General features: G+C 39.2%; 1 pseudogene; it reads left to right on the top strand.

Annotated features, from left to right (window-relative positions):
* Positions 1 to 14,269, top strand: part of LOC114687942 — a 33,217-nt pseudogene that overhangs the window by 5,168 nt on the left and 13,780 nt on the right.

Below are 14,269 nucleotides of genomic sequence, written 5' to 3' on the forward strand. Positions count from 1 at the left end.
GGGACATATGCTCAGTGGCTAAGCAAACTATGTCAGAGCATGTAGCATTTGGTTAGTAAAAGCACCTTTGCTTAGAGTAATTGCTGAGGAGAAAATCTAGGAATAGCACCTGGCTGAGGAGGAATTAAAACTTAATTTGCATAAGAAAAGAAACTTGGCAGAAATCTCCTTTGGTCATTGGGAAATAAATATCTTAACTCAGTAAGTAGTAAGTGGCTAAAACATCATCCCAGGAATGTGAGCAGTAAATCTTTTTAAGTTAGGGTCCTGTGTAAATAACCCGGGGTGAAGGTAAGGAGTTGAGGATTTAATTGCTAGTGGTTCTTTTATCTGTAAGTGAGATGAGCTAATGTTTATCTGCATTTGTGCTTGGATAAAAAGGTATCTTAGCTGAAATACTTGTGTTTGGAGAATGGCCCTGGCTAGATATTATGTTAATGAAAAATAAACAGAGCTGGGGACAGTTATCCCATTACCCCAAATGTGTAGGGAAAGTTGTGCCCAAGATTGGAATGCAATCCAGAGATTACATGTACACATAACATGGAGATGCACAGCAAGTGGGGAGAATCAACCAGAGACAGCCAGTTCATTCAAAAGGCAGTAATTCCATAATGCCTCGCGTGATGGTTTCTTGTAACAGAACCTTTAGTTCTGATAGGTTAACCTTCTGAACTCTATTTTCACTGCTGTATACTCTTATGGACTTTTGCTACCAGCAGCTCTCAATAAATTTTCAATATGAGATTAGACACTGTGATCCTGTTTGATATCAACATACCTTTCATAATGGTACACCCCCACACCTGTACCTCAAATCGTTATCTCATGTTCCCTAAAAGTTTAATGTTTGTGAGGTTAGTATGTCATCCTGCTTTCTCAGAGTTAAAAAAGTAGAGTATGAATATTCTAGAAAGTATCTTTAAAATTAACTTTCCTTTTTATTTTATGGTTGTGGGTATATTTACCTGAATGTATGCATGACTGCTGTGTGTCTCCTGCCTGTAGAGTTCAAGAGAGAGCATGAGTCCTGTGGAACTGAAGTTAGAGTCAGTTATGTGGTGGGAACTGAACTTGGGTCCTTTGGAAGAGCAGCTAAACTTGAAACTGTTAAACCATCTCTGGAGAACCTCTAGAAGACTTTTGTCTTTGAATAATTGTTGTGCCTCATCTGTATCACAAAAGTGTCAGTAATTCCTTAGGTCTCTTTATCTAGGAAAGCATTTTGTCCAACTGCACATGCTAAATGGGTAATTTTTTTTATTATAGGTTCTGTTGACATTCAGGGATCTGGATGTAGACTTCTCCCAGGAGGAGTGGGAATGTCTGGGTTCTGCTTGGAGGGCTTTGTACATGGATGTGATGTTGGAGAATTACAGAAATCTAGTCTTTGTGGGTAAGAATGCTCTTGTAGAATTCTTAACTCTTTCTTTGTATTTACCTACTATTTACATGTGATTTTAACTAAAGTCCCTGGACATCCTAGTGACTACCAGAAATGCAGGAAATTCTGGTAATAAACATAACGTTTACAGTGTTTCTTTGACATTCTTCTGTGTTCTCTGAAAGAGCAACTAATGCTATATCATGTGTGGTCTCTCCAGTCCCCCTCGTTTGTTTTTAAATGAAAACTTCAAAGTTCAAAGAATATTGAATATTCAAAGCATGGAAATGCATTGAAGTGCTCTTAGTAATTGGAATATTTTGTTTTACTACTGAATTAAACTATTCACATGCTTATGATTTGAGATAATGAAGCAGTTTTAAAATAAAGATTTTTGAGGTGATCATGCTTTTTTCATTGATAAGTGTTGAAATATGATTTGTATATTTAGTCCTCTCAAACATGGTTTCTGTCCTACCACTAGTGAGCCTGAAGCAAGAGGATCTAGTTGAGTTCCATCCTGGATAGCCTGTGTTAGTAGTAAATTCACCCATTTTTTTTCTACCTTCTGCACAGTATGGAATTTAGTAGCAAATGGAAACATCTTAGTGTAGTTTTTTTTTTTTTTTTTTGTATTCTTGGCTCTTTGGGGTCCAGCCACCCAGCTCTCACATAATCACATGGGGACTTATTCTTACTTATGAATGACTGGCCTTAGCTTGGCTTTTTTCTAGACAGATTTTCTCAACTTAAATTATCCTATCTATCTTTTGCCTATGGGCTTTTACCTTTCTTTTCTTTTTTTCTTTCTTTCTTTTTTTCTTTCTTTCTTTCTTTCTTTCTTTCTTTCTTTCTTTCTTTCTTTCTTTCATTCTTTCTTTTGTTTCTCTATTCTATATTCCTTTCTTTCCTTCTTACTCCATGGCTGGTTGTGTGGCTAGGTAGCTGGCCCTGGCATCCTCCTCTCATTCTCCTTTCTTATTCCTCCCTCTTCTCTTCTCTTCCTATTTATTCTCTCTGGCAGCCCTATCTATTCTTCTCTTGCCCAGCTATTCGCTGTTTAGCTCTTTTTCCCTTTATTTTATTTTACATACCAACCACAGTTTCTCCTCACCCCCCACCCCTTCCCTTCTATCCTACTTCCACTGCTCCTCCATCTCCATTCAGGTAATGTCTCTCTTGGGAATCAACAGAACATGGCATATCAAGTTGCAACAGGACCAGGCTCCTCCTCCAGCATCAAGGCTGAACAAAGCATCCCACCATAGGGAATAGATTCCAAAGAGCCAGCTCATGCATCAGGGACAGGTCCTGGTCCCACTGCTAGGGACCCCACAAAAGACCAAGCTACATAACTGTCACCCAGATGCCAAAATCGGTCCCATGCCGGCTTCCTAGATGCCCATTCAGAGTTTGTGAGCTCCCACAGGCTCCGGCCTGCTGTCTCTGTGGTTTTTCCAGTCATGATCTTGACACCCCCTTGCTCATATAGTCTCTCCACTCTCTCTTCAACTGGACTCCTGGAACTTGGCCCAGTGCGTGACTGTGGATCTCTGCATCTACTTCCATCAGGTACTAGTTGAAGGTTCTGATGACAGTTAGGGTAGTCACCAATCTGATTACAGGGGAAGGCCAGTCCAGGCACCCCTTCCACTAATGCTTGGATTCTTAGCTGCGGTCATTGTTGTGGTTTCCTGGGAGTTTTGCTGGCACCAGATTTCACCCTACTCCCCAATGACCCCCTCTACTAAGACGCCTCTTTTACTACTCTATCCCTCCATCCTGTCTCCAACTCGACCATCCTGATCCCTCATGTTCCCATCCTCTCATCCCTTTCTCTCTATCTCCCCCAAACCCAGTTTACCCAGGACGTCTCATCTATTTCTTTTTCTCAGAGAGATCCATGAATTCCTCTTAGGTTCCTCCTTGTTACCTAGCTTCTCTGGGGCTGAGGACTGTAGTTGGGTTATCCTTTGCTTTACATCTAATATCCACTTGTGAGTGAGTACATACCATGTTTGTCTTCCTGGGTCTGGCTTACCTCACTCAGGATGATTTTTTTTCCTAGTTCCATCCATTTACCTGAGGTCATTTTTTTTTCTGCTGAGTAATACTCCATTGTGTACATATACCACATTTTCCTTATCCATTCTTTGGTTGAGGGGCATATAGGTTGTTTCCAGGTTCTGGCTATTATGAATAATGCTGCTGTGAACATAGTTGAGCAAGTGTCCTTGTAGTATGGTTGATCACCTTTTGGGTATATGACCAGTACTGGTATTGCTGGGTCTTGAGGTAGATTATTTCCCAATTTTCTGAGAAACTGCTGTACTGATTTCCAAAGTGGCTGTCCAAGTTTGCATTTCTACCCACAGTGGAGGAGTGTTCCTATTACTCCACATCCTCTCCATCATATGCTGTCATTAGTGTTTTTGATCTTAGCCATTCTGACAGGTGTAAGATGGTATCTCAGAGTTGTTTTGATTTGCATTTCCCTGATAGCTAAGGATGTTGAACACTTTTTTGAGTGTGTTTCCACCATTCAAGATTCTCCTGTTGAGAATTCTCTGTTTATATCTGTACCCCATTTTTAAATGGGATTATTTGGTATTTTGATGTCTAGTTTCTTGAGTTCGTTATATATTTTGGAGATTAGTCCTGTCAGATGGGGAGTAGGTGAAGATCTTTTCCCATTGTATAGGCTGCTGTTTTGTCTTATTGACCGTGTCCTTTGCCTTACAGAAGCTTCTCAGTTTCAGAACGTCCCGTTTATGATTGTTGCTCTCAGTGTCTGTGCTACTGGTGTTTTATCCAGGAAGCAATCTCCTGTGCCAGTGTGTTCAAGGCTACTTCCCACTTTCTCTTCTGTCAGCTTCAGTATAACTGGGTTTATGTTGAGGTCTTTGATCCACGTGGACTTGAGTTTTGTGCAGGGTGATAGATATAGATCTATTTATAGATCGTCTTTCTACATGGTGCCATTCAGATATGCCAAAACCACTTGTTGATGCTTTCTTTTTCCGTTGTATATTTTTGGCTTCTTTGTCAAAAATCAGGTGTTCATAGGTGTGTGGATTAATGTCAGGGTCTTCAATTCTATTCTATTGGTCCACGTGCCTGTGGGTTTTTTCCCCAATGCAAAGCTGTTTTTATTAATGTAGCTCTATAGTAGAGCTTGAAGTTAGGGATGGTGATACTTTCAGAAGTTGCTTTATTGTACAGGATTGTTTTAGCTATCCTGTTTTTTTTCTCTTCCATGTGAAGTTGAGTATTGTCCTTTCAAGGACTGTGAAGAGTTATGCTGAGATATTTGTTTTTGATTTTTTAAGACAGGGTTTCCCTGTATAGCTTTGGATCCTGTCTTGGAACTCGCTCTGTAGACCAGGCTGGCCTTGGACTCACAGAGATCTGCCTGGCTCTGCCTCCTGAGTGCTGTGATTAAAGATGTGCCCCACCACTGCCTGGCTCTGTGTTGGGATTTTGATGGGGATTGCATTGAGTCTGTAGGTTGCTTTTGGTAAGAATGCCATTTTTATTATGTTGGTTACACCTCTCCATGATCATGGGAGGTCTTTCCATTTTCTGACATCTTCTCAGTTTCTTAGTTTTGGTGCCTGTCTTGGATCTCGCTCTGTAGACCAAGCTGGCGTTGAACTCACAGAGATCCACCTGGCTCTGCCTCCTGAGTGCTGGGATTAAAGGCACGTGCCACCACCGCCCGGCTAGTTTCTTTCTTCAAAGACTTAAAATTCTTGTCATACAGGTCTTTCACTTGCTTGGTTAGAGTTACTCCAAGGTGTTTTATATTATTTGTGGCTATTGTAAAGGGTGTTGTTTCTCTGATTTCTTTCTTGGCCTGTTTATCATTTGTATATAGGAGGCCTACTGATTTTTTTTGAGTTAAACTTGTATCCTGCCATGTTGCTGAAGGTGTTTATCAGCTGTAGGAGTTCCCTGGTAGAATTTTGGGGTCACTTATGTATTCTGTTGTATCATCTACAAATAGCAAAAGTTTGACTTCTTCCTTTCCAATTTGTATCCCCTTGATCTTCTTTTGTTGTCTTATTGATTTAGCTAGAACTTGGAGTACTATATTGAATAGGTATTGAGGAGAGCAGACAACTTTGTCTTGTTTCTGATTTTATTGGAATCGCTTTGAGTTTCTCTCCATTTAATTTGAGTTGGCTGTCAGCTTTCTGTAAATTGCCTTTATTATGTTTAGGTATGTTCCTTTTATTCTTGATCTCTCTAAGTCCTTTATTATGAAGGGGTGTTGGATTTTGTCTAAGGCTTTTTCAGCATCTAATGAGGTGATCATGTGTTTTTTTTCCCCTCAGTTTGTTTGTATGGTGTATTACATTGACAGATTTTCATATATTGAACCATCTTTGCATCTCTGGGATGAAGCCTACTTGATCATAGTGGATAATTTTTTTGATGTGTTCTTAGATTCTGTTTGCCAGTATTTTGTTGAGTATTTTTGCATCATTGTTCATGAGGTAAATTGGTCTGTAATTCTGTTTCTTTGTTGCATCTTTGTGTAGTTTGGGTATCAGGGTAACTGTAGCCTCCTAAAAAAGAGTTTGGCATTGTTCCTTCCATTTCTATTGTGTGGAACAATTTGAGGAGTATTGATATTAGCTCTTCTTTGAAATTCTGGTAAAATTCTGTGCTGAAACCATCTGTTCCTGGGCTTTTTTTGGATTGGGAGACTTTTAATAACTGTTTCTATTTATTTAGGTGTTATAGGTCTATTTAAGTTGTTTATCTGGTCTTGCTTTAATTTTCTTATGTGGTATCTATCCATAAAATCGTCCATTTCTTTTATATTTTCCAATTTTGTGGAGTACAGGTTTTTAAGTATGACTTGCTGATTCTCTAGATTTCCTCGTTGTCTGTTGTTATGTCTTTTCATTCCTGATTTTGTTAATTTGGATATTGTTTCTCTGCCTTTTGGTTAGTTTGGATAAAGGTTTGTCTATCTTGTTGATTTTCTCAAAAACCAACACTTCATGTCACTGATTCTTTGTGCTATTCTCTTTGTTCCTATTTTTATTGCTTTCAGCCCTCAATTTGATTATTTCCTGGCATCTATTCCTCCTGGGTGAGTGTGCTTCCTTTTGTTCTAGAGCTTTCAGTTGTGCTGTTATGTCACTAGCGTGAGATTTCTCCAACTTCTTTATGTGGACATTTGATTCTATGAATTTTCCTCTTACCACTGCTTTCTTGGGGTCCCATAGGTTTGGGTATGTTGTACATTCATTTTCATTGAATTCTAGGAAGTCTTTAATTTCTTTCTTTATTTCTTCCTTGATCCATTGGTAATTCAGTTGAATATTATTCAGTTTCATGAGTTTGTAGGTTTCTGTAATTTGTGTTTTTGTTGAATTCTAAGTTTAAGCCATGGTGATCTGATAACATACAGGAGGTTATTCCAGTTTTTTTTTATCTGTTGAGATTTGCTTAGTGGCTGAGTATGTGGTCAATTTTAGAGTGGGTTCCATGGGGTGCTGAGAAGAACATATATTCTTTTGTGTTTGGGTGAAATGTTCTGTAGATGTCTATTAAGTTCATTTGAATCATAACATCTATTAGTTCCCTTATTTCTCTGTTAATTTTCTGTCTGGCAAACCTGTCCATTGGTGAGAGTGAGGTGTTGAAGTCTCCCACTACTAGTGGGTGTGGTTAATGTGTGTTTTAAACTTTAATAATGTTTCTTTTACATATGTGGGTGCCCTTGTTTGGGGCATAGAGAAAGGAACTGAAGTAGAGAGCATGGAGTAACGACAGTTTCTCCTTTGACTGGTCGCCTTGCTTTCTTATACAACCCAGGCCCTCCTGACAAATCTTGGCAATGCCCACAGTGGGCAATCCTTCAGTTGTGGTTTCTTCTCAGTTCACTTCAGTTTGTGTGAAGTTGTCAGAAACCAAAAGCACAGTCATGTGTAGATGTAACCAACTGTCTTAATAAATAAGAAACACAGAACCAATGCAAAGAAGAAAGCCAAGAGGTCAGAGCTAAGAGGTAAAACCTTACCCTTTCTCCTGCGGTGGTCCTCCCTCTCCGAAAGAGAGCTACTTCCTGTGTTAAAGTCTTTATATAGAGTTTCTGTTCTGCCTTCTCATTGGTTGTAAACCCAACCACATGACCGCCTCATCACTGTCTGTCTGTATAGACCTTCAGGTCTTCTATGGTTGGTATTAAGATTAAAGGCAGGTGTATCCAATGCTGTCTGTATTCCTGAACACACAGAGACTTACCTAGCTCTGCCTACCAAGTTCTGGGATTACAAGCATATGCCACCACTGCCCAGCTTTCCTATGGCTTGCTAATAGCTCTGACCCCCAGGCAACTTTGTTTATTAACATACAAATAACATTTTAATACAAATAAAATATCACCATATTTCCCCTTTTCTATTTTAATAAAAAGAAAAAAGGAAAAAGCTGCCGGGCGGTGGTGGCACACGCTTTTAATCCCAGCACTCAGGAGGCAGAGGCAGGTGGATCTCTGTGAGTTCAAGGCCAGCCTGGGCTACCAAGTGAGTGCCAGGAAAGGCACAAAGCTACACAGAGAAACCCTGTCTCGAAAAACCAAAAAAAAAAAAAAAAAGGAAAAAGCTTATAACTAACATAAGAAAAACTATATACAAAAGTACAATAACTATATACAATATATACAAGTAATAAATACCTAAACAATGTCTAGTTCATTTGTATTTGACAAATTCAGAGAAAATAATTCCATTGTCTATCTTATTGCATCGAATTCACTTTCTATCCTAATTAATCTTCAACTATAACTAACTAATCTTCAACTCCCTCAGAGACCCAAGAAGGAAATAATATTAGTTAACAAAAATAAAAACAGGAAGTACATGCAAGCAACTTCCAAAAATATGTGAGTTGACAGAAACAGCTAGCTGCTTGGACAGTCATCTGAGGTTTCTCCACAGTGTTGGGGCATCATCTTTAGCCTATATGCTTAGCGTATCTGACAGACTCATTTGTGAACTAGGATGTAGACAAGGTCAACAGTTCAACCTCACATTGGGTGAGAGCAGTCCATATACCAGAAATACCTGAATTCCTCTAGTATCATGTCATGATTCAGGATTTTAAATTCTGGTAATTGTTGATGGTTTTTAAATTCAGCTGTCTATTCTTCTTGGCTATGTGTGTATGTGGCTTCCTCTCAGCATCCCGTTCTTCTCCACATCCCTCTATTAAATGCCATTCTACTATTGAGAGGCATGAGCTTAGTTACTCTTCAAGAATAACTGTTTCAGCTGCTGTCCCATTGCACATCAGAAGCCATCAGCCCACTGCCTGTTCAGCTGCCTTCGAAGAAAAGGGCACTGTACCTTTTCCGGATTGCGAAGGCCACTTCAGGGATGGTGCCATATTGTCCTGGCCTCAAAAGATGCCTTTTGATAAAGCCATAACCACACTTGTTTTGGAAAGAATCAGTAGTCCTTTGTGTCGTGTCCTGTCTGTCCTGTTTGTCAGCAGTTGATTCGATGATACTTTGTTGTCCAGTGGCTAACTTTTGCCACAATGAAAGTTAACTCCAATTGCAGTTTTTTCAAAATGCTCATATTTTCTCTGAAGTAGATTGGTACTGCCAGGAGCCGACATGTCTCATAGTCATGACAAAAAAGAAAAATATTCTAAGTTATTAAAACATCGTAAATGCCATATTCTGTAGATCTCTGAAGAGTTTGAAGATAACCTGTCTATCTAAAATATATCTGCTCAATCTTGAAAACATACCTAATATGACTACAAGTTCTATTATAATGTCTAACTACTAACTTTCATTTCTTTATATCCTAATAGTTGGTAATAACAACATTCAAGGATCAGAAAATTGCATTACATTGTTAAATGAATGGTATAAGTACAATTAGAAATATACATATAGCATTTTCTAACAATATCAATTTCAATATATATAATTTGTATACAATATAAAACAATCCAATCCAATGTAAAGTATTTACATTTTTCTTCTTTCTTTCTTTCTTTCTTTCTTTCTTTCTTTCTTTCTTTCTTTCTCTCTCTCTCTCTCTCTCTCTCTCTCTCTCTCTCTCTCTCTCTCTCTCTCAACAAGAACCTTAAATCTAGGCCGGGTGGTGGTGGCGCACGCCTTTAATCCCAGCACTCGGGAGGCAGAGCCAGGCAGATCTCTGTGAGTTCGAGGCCAGCCTGGGCTACCAAGTGAGTGCCAGGAAAGGCGCAAAGCTACACAGAGAAACCCTGTCTCGAAAAACAAAAAAACAAAAACAAACAAACAAAAAAAGAACCTTAAATCTAATCTCCTTTGCTTAGCCGTTTTCTTAACCCTTGACAACAACTTGTAACCAACACCCCTAATAAATTAAAATTATCCCAGACCCAAAACCCATTAAAAGACGAAAAACAAAAACAAAAACAAAAACAAACAAACAAACAAACAAAAAAACCACCCGCCCCACTCCACCTCTGCTGTATGTCAAATTGCTCTAATTGGTCAATAAATAAAACACTAATTGGCCAGTGGCTAGGCAGGAAGTATAGGCGGGACTAACAGAGAGGAGAAAGGAAAGAACAGGAAGGCAGAAGGAATCACTGCCAGCCACTGCCATGACAAGCAGCATGTGAAGATGCCGGTAAGCCACGAGCCACGTGGCAAGGTATAGATTTATGGAAATGGATTAATTTTAGGTATAAGCAGTTAGCAAGAAGCCTGCCATGGCCATATAGTTTGTAAGCAATATAAGTCTCTGTGTTTACTTAGTTGGGTCTGAGTGGCTGTGGGACTGGCGGGTGAGAGAGATTTGTCCTGAATGTGGCAAGGCAGGAAAACTCTAGCTATACACCTCTTTGGGAATGTGGGCGTTGTATTCTTGAAATTGCTTCCTGCTTGGTATGGCCAAAGGTATATTTATCCTGAAAAGAAAAATTTTAGGTTTATTGTCAAATTCTAGGAAAGGTAACTATTTCCTTTGTTATCCAGTCTGTGTATAATGCCAAAGTTCAGGGTTTATCTCAAATTCTTATTCAAGTAGTCTTTTAGACTGGATCATCTCAGCTAGCTATCTCAAAATTGCTCTGAGCACTTTGTAGTTCAAAGCTGATCTGTAGATGATGTTTGTTAGCTTAGTGATGTTATTATTGTCCACGTGGAATTGTTGTTGCTGTGGGGCCCCATCTTCTTCCTGGAGACTTCAGTTGATGTTAGGTATGGCTGTGAATTCCTGCAGAAAACTGATAAGAGACTCGAACACAAGGACATATATATGCAGCTAATTGAAGCCTTTTTTCTTTTTAGAATTAGTTAGTACTCTATATGACCATTCATATCTTAACAACATTTAAAATGTATATATATATATCTATTTATATCTATATATATTAATCTTGTAAATTTTGATATAAAATTCATACTTTAAGAAAAGTTTAAAGAATCAGAATAGAATCAAAGAGTTGAGATTAGTAATAGAATAGTCCCTTAACTAATTTGGCTTTTCTCCTGTCCCATAGCAGAAGATTGCTCTTTTCTTCTGGCATGATACAGGCAGTTTGCATTTTCCTTTTAACAACATGCTTGAGTTTAAAGAAGGAGAGAGCCATGTTCCAACTCCAAAGTCAGCTTTAAATTTTAATTGAAAAGTGTTAAATCTTTAGAGAAAAGTAGAAACAAACATTTAGGAAGACATAAAATTTTTTAGATGATATACCCATACGCTATTTCACTCTGTTTCCTGGGATAGATGATTTGTCCCTTTTCTTCAGTTGTCTCATTTGTCCAGTGTTCTTCAGATTCCTTAACCTTCATTCTCCTTAACGACAAAAACAAAAACCTTTCCCCAAGGATTTTTGGGATGTTCCTTTTTGGCAAGTTATTATCCGACTAAATGAAAAGACTTGTGTTACTGGTACAAGTTAGTTTAAATTGGATGTTTATGCTAGTTGATGAACTATCACCTCCTCTAATTAAGAGGTCTCTCTTGTTGAAATTGAACCTTTATCAATTTTGATGGTACCCACAGCTTATCTTCTCCTGTAGAAATAAAAGCAAAACCTTGTCTCCAACATAATACATACCCTGGTTTCCATTCTGAGATCAGCACATCCTTAATGTATATAGGTTGATTTAATTCTGTAGTTTTTTCTGTTATTCAATATCTCTCTGCAGCTGTTGTTCCTTTCTCATTGGCATTGAGAAAATTCAAAGTTAATAGAGCATTATGCAGTCTATTTCTGGGGTTTTTTGTTACCCCTTTCTGTTTATTTAGCATATCCTTTACAGTTCTGTTTGATCTTTCTATAACTGCTTGACCTGTAGGATTATGTGGTATACCTGTAATATGCTTTATATTGTAATAAGCAAAAAACAGTTTCATTTTAACAGAGACATATGATGCAGCATTGTCAGTTTTGATTTGTTCAGGTATACCCATGATGGCCATAACTTCTAGCAAATGAGTGATTACAGAATCAGCTTTTTCAGAACTCAAAGCAGTTGCCCATTGAAATCCTGAATAAGTATCGATGGTGTGGTGTACATATTTCAATTTTCCAAATTCTGCAAAGTGAAACACGTCTATCTGCCAGATTTTATTCCTCTGACTACCCTTTGGATTACATCCTGTTGGTAATGGTGTTTGATTGTAGAATGAACAAATAGGACATTTCTTTACTATTTCTTTGGCTTGTTGCCAGGTTATGGAAAAATCCTTTTTTTAAACCTCTACTATTGACATGATTTTTTTTTTAAATAAAATTCTGAGGCCTCCAGCACATTTCCTATCAATAATTTATCAATCTCATCATTGTCTTGTGCTTGAGGGCCTGGCAGACTAGTATGAGATCGGATGTGAGTTATATATATGAAGGATGACTCCTTTTCCTGATTGTATCTTGTAATTGAATGAATAGTGAAGTTAATTCTGAAGCATCAGGGATAAATTCTGCAGTCTCAATATGTAATACTACTCTTTCAGCATACTGAGAGTCAGTTACTATGTTGAGAGGTTCTGAAAAATCCATTAATACCAACAGAATAGCATACAATTCTGATTTTTGAACTGAATTATAAGGACTTTGAACCACTTTACTTAAATTTTCTGATTTGTAACCTGCCTTTCCTTGTTTGTTGGCATCTGTATAAAATGTACAAACTCCAGATATGAGTTTTTCCTGTACAATTTGAGGCAAAATCTAATCAGCTCTCTTTTTTTCATCCACAGGAAGTCTATTTTATTTTTTAATTTTTTCCTTTTATTTTATTTTACAATATCATTCAGTTCTACATATCAGCCACGGATTCCCTTTTTCTACCCCTCCTGCCACCCTCCCCTTCCCCCCAGCTCCACCCCCCATTCCCACCTCCTCCAGGGCAAAACCTCCCCCCCCAGGACCAAGATCAACCTGGTAGACTCAGTCCAGGCAGGTCCAGTCCCCTCCTCCCAGACTGAGCCAAGCATCCCTGCATAAGCCCTAGGTTTCAAACAGCCAACTCATACAATGAGCACAGGACCCGGTACCATTGCCTAGATGCCTCCCAAACAGACCAAGCCAATCAACTGTCTCACCTATTCAGAGGGCCTGATCCAGTTGGGGGCCCCTCCGCCTTTAGTTCATAGTTCATGTGTTTCCATTGGTTTGGCTATTTGTCCCTGTGCTTTATCCAACCTTGGTTTCAACAATTCTCACTCATATAAACCCTCCTCTTTCTCACTAATTAGACTCCCAGTGCTCCACCCAGGGCCTAGCTGTGGATCTCTGCATCCAGATCCCTCAGTCATTGGATGGGGTTTCTAGCCTGACTATTAGGGTATTTAGCCATCCCATCACCAGAGTAGGTCAGTTCCGGCTGTCTCTCGACCATTGCCAGCAGTCTATTGTGGGGGTATCTTTGTTGATTTCTGTGGGCCTCTCTAGCACTTTGTTTCTTCCTTTTCTCATATGGTCTTCTTTTACCATGGTCTCCTATTCCTTGTTCTCCCTCTCTGTTCTTGATCCAGCTGGGATTTCCCGCTCCCACAGGCTTTCTTTCCCTTGACCCTCGCCCTTCATTACTCCCACTCATGTCCAGGTTGTTCATGTAGATCTCAGCCATTTCTCCATCATTTGGTGATCCCTGTGTCTTTCCAGGTCCGGTTTTCCAGGTAGCCTCCCTGGTGATGTGAGTAGCAGTCCAGTCATCCTTGTTCCATATCTAGTACCCTCCTATGAGTGAGTACATACCATGTTTGTCTTTCTGAGTCTGGGTTACGTCACTCAGGATGATTTTTTCTAGATCCATCCATTTGCCTGCAAACCTCATGATGTCATTGTTTTTCTCTGCTGAGTAGTATTCCATTGTGTATATGAGCCACAATTTATTTATCCATTCTTTAGTTGAAGGGCATCTAGGTTGTTTCCAGGTTTTGGCTATTACAAACAATGCTGATATGAACATAGCTGAGCAAGTGCTCTTGTGGTATGATTGAGCACTCCTTGGGTATATGCCCAAGTGTGGTATAGCTGAATTTTTTTTTTTTTTGGTTTTTTGAGACAGGGTTTCTCTGTGTAGCTTTGTGCCTTTCCTGGAACTCGCTTTGGAGACCAGGTTGGCCTTGAACTCACAGAGATCCACCTGCCTCTGCCTCCCGAGTGCTGGGATTAAAGGCGTACACCACCACCACCCAGCTGGTATAGCTGGATCTTGGGTGAGATTGATTCCCAATTTTCTAAGAAAGTGCCATATTGATTTCCAGAGTGGTTGTACAAGCTTGTATTCCCACCAGCAGTGGAGGAGAGTTCCCATAGTTCCACATCCTCTCCAGCATAAGGTGTCTTTAGTGTTTTTGATCTTAACCATTCTGACAGGTGCAAGGTGGTATCTCAGAGTTGTTT

This window comes from Peromyscus leucopus, chromosome 22, assembly GCF_004664715.2.
Source record: "Peromyscus leucopus breed LL Stock chromosome 22, UCI_PerLeu_2.1, whole genome shotgun sequence".
Taxonomy (NCBI): domain Eukaryota; kingdom Metazoa; phylum Chordata; class Mammalia; order Rodentia; family Cricetidae; genus Peromyscus; species Peromyscus leucopus.